The sequence below is a fragment of the Petaurus breviceps genome, unplaced genomic scaffold, assembly GCF_028583685.1.
Source record: "Petaurus breviceps papuanus isolate PSGF00001 unplaced genomic scaffold, PetGlider_PUasm1.0 90763, whole genome shotgun sequence".
NCBI classification, from domain to species: domain Eukaryota; kingdom Metazoa; phylum Chordata; class Mammalia; order Diprotodontia; family Petauridae; genus Petaurus; species Petaurus breviceps.
In genome coordinates, this window is record NW_027187340.1 from 13,038,079 (window position 1) to 13,051,956 (window position 13,878).

The 13,878-nt window shown below is 37.9% G+C and overlaps 1 pseudogene; it reads right to left on the reverse strand.

Annotated features, from left to right (window-relative positions):
• Positions 1–13,483, reverse strand: part of LOC138146612 (small ribosomal subunit protein eS17-like) — an 18,021-nt pseudogene extending 4,538 nt beyond the window's left edge.
• Positions 13,484–13,878: the final 395 nt, after the last annotated feature.

The window sequence follows — 13,878 nt, forward strand, 5'->3', positions numbered from 1 at the left end:
AGATTTTTTTCTTCCTTCCTGACTTCTTTCCAGTCACCTCTGGGTTTGCTTCATTATTCTAACATTTAAATCTTACAACTAACTCTCAAGTGGGTATTTTCAGAAGTTCTTGAGACAGAACCTTGAGGCCTGAAGGAGCAGACACTATATAAACCCAGAGGGTCAACACCCATACTATAGATAAACATCTTTTCTTCTAGGGACTAAGTGTCAGGGGAATAAAATTCCTGGCAGACATGCACCAATTCATCCAATGTGGGCTCAAGGCATGAAATCTGAATCCAAGTAATAATTCTTAGGTTGAAGAAACTTGAGTGGCTGCTTTGCAATAGTCCCAAATGGTAACTGGCAACAAAGCTGCCATACCTCAGAGTGAATGAGCCTTAACATCAGTACCCATCACCCAACCTCAAAAATTGGAAAGTGAGGAGAAAGGGCATGCAGGAAGCCATTGACATGTGTGGCATTTGCGGAGATTGCTTAGGCCAACTGAATTAGTGTCAAGGAAAATGAAAGCTGGATGGACATCGTGAACTTTTAGAGTTCAGTCCAGCCACAGCTCAAGAAGCATTCTTGAACTGAGGAGAGAGGAAGATTTTTTTCCCCCAAAAGGTAGTCTTTGGGAGATCTGGCTTTGGGAAGAGATGTTAACAAATATTGGCAAAAACTTCCTTTGAATAAGAGTCAAAGTTCTTCTCTTTGATTTCTCCCTAAATTGTACCTAGTTTCAATGGTATGATAAAATATCACTTTCTCTAGTTCCCTCTCTGGGTAAGTTTACATAATACATCATATCCACAGACTGAATAACTTTGGTAAAAATTCCAAATTAAAAGTGATGATTGAATTGACAATGGAGATATGATCATTTAAAATCATTGTCTGACTCAATAAAATTCTACTTAGTAAACATTTAAAAGCTAATAATAATAATAATAAATATTTAACCTTTACATAACACTTTAAGGTTTTTCAAACATTTAACATAATTAACTCATTTGATTCTCACAATAACCCTTGAATGTAGGTGCTTTTATTATCCTCATTTTACAGATGATGAAAATGAGTTTTGAAAAGGTTAGTCACCAGACATGGGTTATACAACTATTAATATCTGAAGTATGATTCAAACCCTGGCCATATCCTGGCCACCTTTTCCAAACCATGTCCTCTGATTCTTCATCTCCTTGCCACCAGACTTTTGGACTTTGCCCCAGAGACTGTGGGCTCAGATAGGTGAGTTTTCACCTCTCTCCTGGAATCAGGCCTCCATGGCACTTTCCCACAACCTTTTAAAATCCATACTACTATTCCCAGTCCCTCCCATCTTTCCAGCTCAGATTTATGTGTAGCTGCCATTAGAATGTAAGCCCCTTAATGGCAAGGACTTCTTGTGTACTTGTGTTTGGATCCCCCAGCACATGTTTAGCATAATAAAATCACTTGATAAATGCTCTATTTTATCCATCCATTCATCCAATTGCAAAGTGCTAAGAACTCTATTTGGCATTAATATTATATCATATGATTGCCTGAAGTGCAGTATAGATGAAAAAGAGAAATTCAGATTGGCAGCAATAATTCTGAACTCCTGAAGATACAGGCAATAATATTCTAAAAGTTATGTGCAAGGAAAATGATGATGTTAAGCTACTAATGCTCAAAACATAATGAAGCAAATGTCTGAAACATTCATCTGTTTCTTAGACTTTTTGAAAATGAAACACTACAAACTGACAAATACCTAAATGTGTTTCTTTAATATCTCTACATCCTACCTCTTTTCCAGGCAAGTGAGCATTTTGACAACCTCTGACTCACATTTTTCCTACAACCTTGAAACAATAATGCTAAAGAGTCATAAAATCATAGATTTAAATCTAGAAAAGATCTTAAGGGTGATCAAATCTCTCCTTTTACAGATAAGGAAACAAAGGCCCAGAGAAGTTATATGACTTTGCCTGCAGTCACATAGGCAGCAAGTGTTAGTCAGCATTTGAACTCTGGTCCTATGACTAAAAATCTAAAGCATACGTTCCATTACATATGCTCCTCTATGTAATTTTAGAACTGGTAATAATAGAGTCTTTTTTAATTTAAATATCTTTTCTTATTTTAATTGCCATAACTTCTCCCAGTATCCTTCCCTTCCCCCCTTTCAGAAAGCCAACCTACTCACCTCTGACTCTTAAAATCTATAGTTCCCTACAATACTCGGCTCAATTCCCACCTCCTACATGAAGCATTTCCTTAATTTCCAAGCTGCAAGCTGCCTCCCCCAAATCACCTTATATTTATTTTGTATATGCATATATAAACATATATACATATGGCTAGGTTTGGGGTGCTGGGACCCCAAGAATGCCAAGGCAAAGTTGCCTGGAATGAATTCACACACTCAAGCCTTCTCTTAATTAAGTGGCAAAGAATTTATTGTAATGCTTTAGCAAAAGCAGGCAAGAGTCCTTATGGGAACCTGTGAGAGACTGAGGATGGTGCTGGGGTTTATATGGAAAAGGGGCATGGAAAAGGAATGCTAGGAATACTAATTAGGTAATCTAAGAGTCCAGGTGTCTTTGGAAGCTATGAATGGGAAAGTGTAGTGAATATATCAGACATTGATGGAGTTGTCAGAGGCATAGACCATGGGGATCTGGCAGGAGGAAGAGTGCTTGGGCCAGCCAGGGACAAAAATTCTTGAGCCAGCCATCCTTCTGTCTGTTCTGATAAGCGAATGTGTTCTGCAACAAGAGAAAATTTTCTCACAGGCCAGAGGCCTACTAAGAAATTGAGAGGCTTCCAGAGACATGATCTTAGGGCTGGGGCCCAAGCACCCCATCACATAGGTATGTCGAGCTATAGAGACAGAGATTGTTTCCTCTGAGAAATTACAATTTCCTTGAAGGGAAGGACTATTTCACTTTTGTCTCTGTATTCCTAAAGAGGCAACATGGCCTAGTGAATAAAGAGCACAGTCTTCAAGCCAAGAAGATCTAGATTCTAGTGCTGCCTTTTTGTAACCCTAGGCAAGTCACTTAGGTTCTAAAACTTTAAGTCTTAGAACAGAGAAGGTAATGAGTTTCAAAGATAAAAGTTCTCTTATATGAGTTTTCCCTATAGTAATGCAATCACAAGAATAATCCCTATCTCCAGTGTCCAACACATAGTAGGTGCTTAACAAATCCTTTTGATTGATTAATTAAACCCAGGTCTCCTGACTTCATGGATGCAATCGTTGCACTGAAACATCCTGCACATAGATGTAAGCAAATACAGGGATATACATGCAATACTGTTTGAGGGGAAGTTTATGTAAGGAATTTCAGTAATGACCTAAAACACTTGTTCTGATCAGTGACTTTTATCTTCTTCTCAAAAGGTTTTTATCAGAGCTGATATAAATGCAATAGAGTACACTGTCTCATGTTCTATCTTCCTGTTCTGTTCTTGCAACTGATAATCAGAATATGAACAGTAGTGGAGAGGAAGAAGAGAAGAGATGCAGACCTTCATTCTTGGATAGTCAAGGGTATATTTTTGTAAAAAAAAAAATTGCGCATAATAACCACATTTCAGGGAGAATAAGAAAAAGAGTAATTAAGAAGACTTTATGTATTGTAATCACACATATGTGATTATGTGTGTATGTACATGTATACACACAATACACATATACACACTCAAACATATCTGTATACACACATATATGAACACACACATATGTGCATATATACAAATATATTAAAGCTAACCTGATTATAGTACCTTCCAAAAGCTGCTAGTCGGCTGGTTATGCCCTCAGGGCCTGATTACCCAATTACAGTGTCCGGATGAGGTCATGTCTCTGTCAGAGCTTGCTCACCCTTAACACCACATCCCTACAAAGATTGCCCCTGGGAGCCTAGTTGATATATTTAATAAATGCTCAAGGTAAGGCTTCGTTACAGCAGTTCTTTGGCTTGTCCTAGAATTAGACAAGGGTCTGGGACTATAAACAAACACACCTCTGTTTGCCCAGCTAAGACAGACAAACATCTCTCCCGGCGGGCGTACAGAGTGCTTATTCAGGCTATTTCGAAGTCAGACTTCCAGGAGAAGGATATTTGAAAAATAGAAGAGTATTTCTTTTAAAAATGGTGAAAAATGCTGCTTATAAGGCTGAATCATAGGTTTTCTTCAACAAGCATCAGCAGATATGTGTTTTGAAAAATTCAGAGATACAACTAGCATTGAGCAGTCAGGGATTTCTTTTATCTCTGGCATTAGTATCAGGGCTGGGATGGGGGCATGTTTCCATACACCATCACTTCTGGCTGCTTGACCAGCCCAGCCCACTTTTGAGAGCCCCTAAAATTTTAAATCCTTCTATGTCATAGACATAATCCAAGTTTTACAGAACAAACCCTTTTATTAAGGGCATTTGTTCTATGAAGTTTGGATTCAGTTAAAGAGTTACACTTGAGGACCTAGAGGGCCACATATGACCTTGAGGCTGCAAGTTCCCCACCCCTGCTATATGGCTTTCCCACTTACATCAATTGTCTTCAATGTTTTGTCTAGTCTGGTGTCCCAAACTATATGGAATACCCAAGATCAGTGAAGGATCAATATAAGGTTCCTAAAGCAGAAAAAGCATCAACCTTCCCCTCCTATAGTATAAACTTACCCCTAACCCTTCCCATTCAATCAATCAATCATTAAGCATTTAATAAATATTTACTACGTAGCAGATTCTGTGCTGGGCACACTATCTTCCTCTGCTTTCCTTTTCTACTGTGCCTCCAATATCATTAGCAAACTTATTATCATCCCAGATCTCTACCTTCCACATTCCTTTCATTTTTTAGGTATGGAAAGCAGTGTGGCATAGTGGTTTGAATCCCACCTCAGTTAGCAGTCAACAAGAATTTATTAATATCTTATATAGGTATGTGACCCCTGAGCAAGTCACTTAATCTCTTGTGACTTGAGTTTCCTCATCGGTAAACTCCTTTTAATACTCTGACTTCCTAATTCTTCAGCCTCTTCTATCCTCATGACCTCTGCCTCCACTCTACCACTTTACCAGGCACAGGAGTGATCATATCCTATATACCATTTCCAAACTACACCCTCCCTCCCTGCCACACACACATCCAGCCATGCTTAACTCAGGTCCCAGAAGTCCTATTAATGGCTCCAGAGAGAAACGTTATTCTCTTTGGAATAGAGATAGGTATATTTAAAAGATCAGGGCAAGCACCAGCATGGCTGCTCTTATACATAAGGAAAACAGGTTGACCAGTTGTATAGTGTAATTTCAGTGTTGTGCCTGAAGTCTCGCTTGCTGGTTGCCAAATCCTATACATTCTTCATCCACAACATCCCTCTCACCTTCCCTCTTCTCTCCACTCATGACCACTGCCCAGCATCCTTTGCCTAGACTACTTTGTTAGCCTCCCAATTGGTCTCCCTACCTCCAGAATCTTACCCCTTTCCAACCTGTCTTTTAGAGAGCTGCAAATAGATCTTTTCAAAGTGATTGGTCAGAACCTATCTTTCCATTCCATACTGTCTCTAGCATAAACAGTCATCCATCTGCCATTTAAAGATGTTCATAATCTAACTTTATCCTATCTTTCCAAGTTGATTTCATATTACTCCCCATCACACACATTATGTTCCAATCAAACTGGTCTACTTATTGCTACTAGTACTTGACATTACATCTCTGGGCTTTTGTACAAGCTATCCTCCATCCCTGGAATATGCCCCCCAATCTCCCCACCTCCCCCTCACACACACACACATACACACACACACACACACACACACACACACACACACACACACCTCTGCCTTTTGGAATCCCTGGCTTTCTTTTCAAGACCCAGTTCAATTATTAACTCCTACAAAATGCCTTTGCTGACCCTTGCCCCATTTGTTAGTTCTTCCTTCCCAATATCTGCTCCCCAATCCTTTTGCATATATCTTATGTTTATTTATCTGTACATGTTATTTATCCACCCAGTAGTTAAAATGTATGCTCATCCAAGGCAGATGGCACCTAGGATAGTGTCTCACATATGTTGTGGTGCAGTTGTTTCAGTCATGCCCAACTGCGACCCCATTTGAGGTTTTCTTGGCAAAGATACTGTAGTGGTTTGCCATTTCCTTCTCCAGTTAATCTTTACAGATGAAGAAACTGAGGAGAATAGGGTTAAGTAACTTGCCCAGGGTCACATAGCTAGTAAGTGTCTGAGGCCAGATTTGAACTCAGGAAGTTGTCTTTCTGACTGCAGATCTGGTGCTCTATTCACTGTGCTACCTAGCTGCCTCTTACATAGGAAGCCCTTAATAATAAATGCTTGTTGAATAAATGAACTAACAATACCCAACAATTTATAACTAGAGTTTTATTCCTTTGGCTTAAACCAGAGATTATGTATATTGGGGCGGGGGGTTGAGTGTTTTTGCTTTTTTGTTTTGTTTTTGAGGTTGGGGGTATTAAAATGTCGCTACTTCTAGGGCTATTCAGTGTCCTTTCCTAAGATTAGGTTTTGACAGGAAGAGTATGAGAGCACTGAATTTTAGACCTAAAGGGGAAAAAAATATCCCCCAAAAGGCAAAGAGTTCAGAGAAGGAAGACTAGGGGTGACAAAAATAAACTTTTCCTTTTTATTGACTTCCTTGGGTTGACCCCAGATGGTGCTGAATAGAAGCCAAAGATGCAAAACATTGGCTCTCTTCACTGTGTTAGTAAAGAAAGGACACATAACCTTACCTCTCAGTGGAAAGCAACAATGTTTTCCCTGTGCCTTCCTCTGAGAGGCTGAAAAGATTGAGAAATACATAAAATAGAGCTATGTTGTTGTTTTCCTTGTATTTTCCCTCTAGTCTTGTCCCAGTGGATACTCTTACAAAAAAGAAAAAAAAAGAAAAAGCCTTCACCTGACTGGTAGCCAAGCCAACTGATTAGCTTCAAACAAGCACTCACTCTCCAAGTCAGCTCAGAGACCCTTTTCCATACGGTAATGCTGAGCTGGAAATGTATGAAAAAATACACAACAGATTTAGGTTAAACTAATCCATCTAGCACTTAATATTGTGACTGGCACATAGTAAGTAGGCACTTAAAAAATGTTGACTGACTGATCCCAAGTATTGCCAAGACTGAGTAGGAACCCTTTATCCCAAGGGGTTTAATTTATTTTTGTGTCATGGATACCTCTGGAAGTCTGGTGGGGCCTATGGACCCTTATCAGAATAAATGCATAAAATACAATAAGTAGGAACATAAAGAAAGTCAATTATATTGAAATATTTATCGATTTAAAAAAAAACACATGCCCACCCACCAAGTTCACAGACTACAGGTTAACCCTCTGCTTAACTTTCTCCTTATAAGGTTATAACATTTGAATGACATTTGCAATATATAAAGTGTACAAAATATGCACTAAGTTCTTCAGGAAGGAAAAAAAAAGTTGAATAAATAAAACAGTCTGGCAGTTTCCAACTTGTTTAATCAGTTGACCCAGCTGAAGAAAAGAGAGGGATGGGATTCACCAAGAAACAATTCATTTTGTTTCCATGGTTATGAAACTCAGTTAAACTCTTTTTGAAGGCTCTATTTTATTCTAACCACCTTGAAACTTTTACAATTTCTTTAGATGAATGATCCACTTTTTCCAGAGGAGGAAGAGAGTAGGAAAAAAAAGGATAAGGTCAAAAAAGAAAGAGAATTCTGATCCAAGAAACAAAAAGGAATGGAAACCACAAAAATACATCAGCTATACCTGTTAATGGACACAATACGACCACTGGAACTGTGAATTTGATTCAGGTATTCTGGAAAGCAATTTAAAATTATAATAAGAAAGTAATTTAAACTTCTATATATGTACATATCTCCAAAACAGAACTCATTATATTACCCTCTCAAACTGTCCCCTCTTCCTAACTTCCCAGGTACCTCCCAGAGCAGAACCAACCTCCCAGTCACCCCGGCTTCCAACCTAGCTATCATTTTCAATGTCTTACTCTCTCACTCCCCATATGCAGTCAGTTGTCAAACCCAGTCATTTCCTTCATAATATTTCTCAAGTGTACCCCCCTTCTCTCTTCTAAGACTACAACCACCCTGGTAACAAACACCCTCATCTTCACCTCTATACTATTGCGATAACTGACTTACTGGTCTCCCTGCCTCAAATATCTCTCCACTCTAATCTATCTTCCACTCAGCTGTCAAACTGATCTTTGTAAAATGCAGGTCTGATCATATTACACCCCCACCCCCCATTCAATAAACTCCAGTGGCTCCCTTTTACCTCTAGGTCAAATATAAAACCCTCTACTGGGCTTTTAAAGTCCTTCATAATTTGATTCCTATCTTTCCAGTCTTATATATATTACCACTGTACAAACGCTCTGTGATCCGGTAACATTGTCCTTCTTTCTGTTCCTCACACACAAAATTCCATCTCCTGACTCTAAGCATTTTCACTGGCTCTGTCCCATGCTTAGAAATCCCTCCTTCCTCATCTCTGCTTCCTTTATTCCCGTTTCCTTTCTTCTCAGCTAAACCCCCACCTTCTATAAGAAGCCTTTCCTGGTCCGTCTTTAGTGCCTTCCCTCTGAAACTATCCTCAATTTATACAGTATATATCTTATTTATATATAGTTGTTTATATGTTGTCTCCCTCATTAGACTTTTGAATGTAGTCCTTGAGAGCAAGGACTGTCATTTGTCTTTCTTTGTATCCCCAGGACTTAGCACTGTGATGACCAAAGTAAGTGCTTAATAAATGCTAGTTAACCATGCATACCCTTTGACCCAGCAACACCACTTCTAGGTCTGTATAGCAAAGAGATCATAACAAAGGGAAAAAGATCCACATGGACAAAAATATTTATAGCAGTTCTTTTTGTGGTGGCAAAGAATTGGAAATTTAGGGGATGTCAATCAATTGGGTAATAACTGAACAAGTTGTGGTATATGAATGTAATAGAATATTATTTTTCCATAAGAAATTATGAGCAGGTGGATTTCAGAAAAACCAGGAAAGACTTACATGAACTGAAGCTGAGTGAAATGAGAAGATCCAGGAGAAAATTGTACACAGTAACAGCCACAAGTGTTCAATGACCAACTTCGACAGAGTTAGCCCTTCTCAGCAATGCAATGATCTAAGACAATTTCAAAAGACTCATGATGGAAAATGCTATCCACATCCAGAGAAAGAACTACAGAGTCTGAATGCAGATGGAAGCATACTATTTTCTTTATTTTCTTTCTCATGGTTTTTCCCTTTTGTACTGATTTTTTTTTTCACAACATGACTAATGTGGAAATATGTTTAATACAATCATACATGTATAATCTATATCAGATTGCATGCTGTCTTGGGGAATAGGTAAGGGAGGGAAAGGGGAAAATTTTAGAACTCAAAAATCTTATAAAAGCAAATGCTGAAAACTAAAAATAAATAATTATTTTTAAATGATAGTTAACTTGACTTGACCTCTGACCCAGAGATTTTACAGCTAGACATATACCCCAAAGATGTCAAAAAGAAAAGTCCCAAAAATACCAAAATATTTATAGCAACACTTTTTGTAGCAGCAAAGAACTGCAAAGTAAATGCCCATCAATAGCTCAAAAAATTGTGGCACATAAACATAACAGAATATTACTGTGCTTTAAGAAACAATGAATATGAAGAAACAGAGAAGTATGAAAAGACAAATGAAGTAGTAAAAAGTGAAGTGTGTAAATAAAGAAATCAATATACAAAATAAAAACAGTATAAATGTAAAAACAGTCAAAATGAATGTTGAATTATAATAACTAAACTTGGCCCTAAAGAAGATATATACAAATGTACCTCTTTTCCTTCTTTACAGAGGTGAAGGATTATGGGAGATAATGAGTGTAGAACACTGCATAGAGTATCAGATTTGGTTGACATATTGGTTAGTTTTGTTAAATTGCTTTTTTCTCTTTCTTTTTTATTTTTAACAGAAGAGATGACTATATAGTTAGGGGAATCTCTTGGAAATGAAGATGATATAAAATATCAATAAAAATTCTTAAATCTTGGACTTTGCATTTCCCAAATATAATTTCTAAAAGCATTTTTAATTCACTCATTTAACAAATATTTATTAACCCTCTACTGCATGCATAACCCTCCCTTTAAGGGATGTAGGTATGTTTAAACTAGGATAGTGGTGATAAGAATAGGGTTGATTCCCAGACTTAAATATTTAACAATAAAAGTAACTGATTATCATGTCCTCATACAGATATTGGCAGATGTGGGTTTTGGGGGCGGGGATGAAATCATTGGCATCTTGAAGTTTCAATCAACACTTTGGGGTAGAAATATGCAGTTATAAGTTTAAGGCACTATCATTTTTATGTGATTATTTGGTTGCTGAAAGGGTCAGAAAAAATATATGTATAATGAAAAATGATAAAAATAAACTTGAAAAGAAACAGCTTCTCTGACTAGACAAACTATTCTGAGTACCTTAGAGAAAACTACCTCTCAAGTAAATATACTGAAAGGATGTGCTGCCTGTGTGAAGGCAGAGCATTAACTAAATTAAAAATAGTAGCAAGACATTTTAGCCCATCAGGGCATTTACATATGCAGTACCTGTTTTCAAAGTTTTTAAAGAATATAGATGACAAATTATTAGCTACATAACTATCTGGGGACCTGGGAAAGATTATCTAAGTACTTCTGCAATCATGCCTGACAGAAAAGTGAAGCCTATATACCAAGACACATTCAGGAACTACACAAACACAGTTATAAAACTCTCTTAACAAATAAAGGTAGATCTAAATAACTGGAGAAATACTGATTGCCCATGGATAGGCCAAGTCAATTTAATAAAAATTACAATACCATTTAAATAAATTTACTTATTCTGTGCCATAACAATCAAACTACCAAAGGACTACCTTTTTATAGAGCTAGAAAAAAAATGACAAAATCTATCTGGAGGAACAAAAGGTCATGAATATCAAGGAATCAATGAAAAATTAGGGAAGGAAGATAGAGTAGCAGTTTCTGATCGCAAACCATTTTGCAAAACCTAAATGTCAAAAATAATTAGTAGTGGGTAAGAAACAGAGAAGTTGATCAATGAATAGATTAGACACACAATATACAGAAGTAAATGTTCACAGTAACCTAGTTTGTGATAAACACAAAGACCTCAGCTGTTGAAGCAAGAGCTCACTATCTGACAAAAACTCTGGAAAAACTAGAAAACAGTTGGGGCAGAAACTAGGTATAGACCAACATCTCATACCACATACCAAGCAAAGTGCTAAATGGACATATGACTTAAACGTAAAGGTTGATACTTATATGAGCACAGTAGAGAAACATAGCAGAGATAGATACTGGCAACCCCTCTTCATTCTATAGTGCCTTCCCTCTGTTAATTATTTCCTATTTATCCTGTATATAGGTTGTACATATTTGTTTGCAAGTTGTCTCTCCCATTAGACTGTAATCTCCTTGAGGGCAGGAACTGTCTTTTGCCTCTTTTTGTATCCCTAGAACTTAGCACTTTGAACGGGGTCTGCTACATAGCAGATATGGTTAACAAATGCTTACTGACTACTTATAAGAAGGCCTTAATTTGAAGCATTAGAAGATATCATACAGAAGAAAAGAGGGAAAGAGTAGATGACTAGATGAAGACAGAATGGTAGCGAAAACTGAGCACAGGAAGAGTCAAAAACAGGAGGCAAAGAGAGGTGCTCCTTACAAAAGACAGAATGAAAAGCTGACAGAGTCTGCTGTCCTTTTGCTGGGAACTATGCTGACTGGAAGGGAAACATTGCTTTACTGAGAGCTGATTGCCTAGAGAAAGGCAGAATCGTTCTCTAGCACCATCTACAGCCTAAGAGAGGAAAAAAAACTTTCAGGGTTTTTCATTGCCCTCTTGGGCTTGAGAGGGAAAAATAAAGGAAGAAAGGAATGATTTGCTTCTGCTTTGCTGTAAAAAGAGGCATGTCTTTCTTGAGAGATGACTGGATAAAAATTAATCTCCTGTTATTTGAAAAGCTGGTCAGGAAAAGGCTGCATGGCCCTTTCTATCTACTGCTTGAGAGGGAGAAACTCTTCAGAGCCCCAGAACAGATTTGAGGTGCTTGGCAGTTCTCTTCCTTAAGGATCCTGTTTATTACTGAAAGAACATAACACTTTCTCAATACCCTGCCAAAGGAAGATATTGTCACTATTTCAACAGCCCAAGGGTAGCAGATAATCATCTTTACACAGCAAGAAAACTATAAGGATTAGAGGAAGAACAGATAGCAGAAAAGCAGTTTTTCCCAACATGTGATACCTGCCACAGACCTTTGTAAAGGGATCAGTTAACAACAAGACAAGCAGTCCAGGGTTTTAATTCATGGATTTCCCCATTTTTGTACCTCCCTGTTAAGTGTCTATAATTGCGTGCCCACTCTCTCCCACAGACATTGGTGGGAGAGTGTGATTTAGATTTATGGATGGACTCATATTTTGATTATTGCTATTCTTGATTTCTATTAATTAAATTCTTGGATTATTCCTGTTCTGATTTCCTATTAAGTAAATGTTATGATTATTTTGTTTGTGCCTTATTGTTCAGGAAATGTTTCATGTTTATGAGTCAATAGCCCTACAGTGATTGATTTGTGTAAATGGGAAGCACAACAGTGGGGGCTCAGCTACAGTGAGTAGGAAGAATACATCTCCTCCATTCCCCAATCGCCCCATACCCCATCAATCAGGCTTACCCCAAGGGCCTTGAGAAAGAGTTTGAATAGTAGCCACACAGCTGGCCCTCTGAGGACACCATCTTCAATGGGCAGAAGTACTGAACAGGTCAGCCCCAGCCCAAGGAGAGAACATGGGGAAATCTGGAGGTCAGTGCCATACCTGGGCTATATAAATAAATGTTTAGTTACCTTTTTTGTTTGTTTTTCAGTCATGTCTGACTCTTCATGGTATTTCTTGGCAAAGATACCGGAGTTGTTTGCCATTTCCTCCTCCAGCTCATTTTATAGATGAGGAAGCTGAGGCAAACAGGGTTAAGTGACTTGCCCTGGATCACAAAGCTACTAAGTATCTGTGGCCACATTTGAACTCAGGTCTTCCTGACTCCAAGTCCAGCACTCTATCCACTGTGCCACATAGCTGCCCTTAACTACCTATTAGCCACCTATTACCTACTATGTAAAAGTAATTATATAGCCATACATTACTAATTCCAAAATCATTTAAAAAGAAATAGTCATTATGCTCTTAAATGTATAATGCTGTACTGATAGGCATTGAGGTATGATGAAGGTGGGAAATGGAAGCTATAGATTCCAGTCCCAGATGACTAAAATACTAGTTAGATAAACTAGCTCAAATCATATCACCCTTCTATGCCTCAGACTCCTCATCTGCAAATGAAGGATTTAGACTAGATAAATCTTTAAAGTCTCCACCAGCTCTGACATTCAATGACTTTGTGAATTCTATGAATCACTGTGAAAACATACTAAGTGGAATGTGTAAGGAACTTAACGTCTGCTTAGCAGATGTGCATTCTTAGTGCACTTCTTCAACTAATTTGTGGTATGACATATCCTGTTCTCCATAGCTTGAGAAAGACAAGAGTCCCAACAATCTGATAAGCAAAAGAGAACTCTCTAAAGGTACAATTCTTTTTCTCTTTGAATCCTGAGGGCATTTATTTTCCCAATACCCTGGCTCCTACTCCATAATATTGGTACATATTATTATGGTATCAATATATAAATAGATCATGTATAGAAAATGAGAGTATAGTTAAATACCAAAAAAAACCAGGAGTCAGTTTCATTCCAGGATCCCT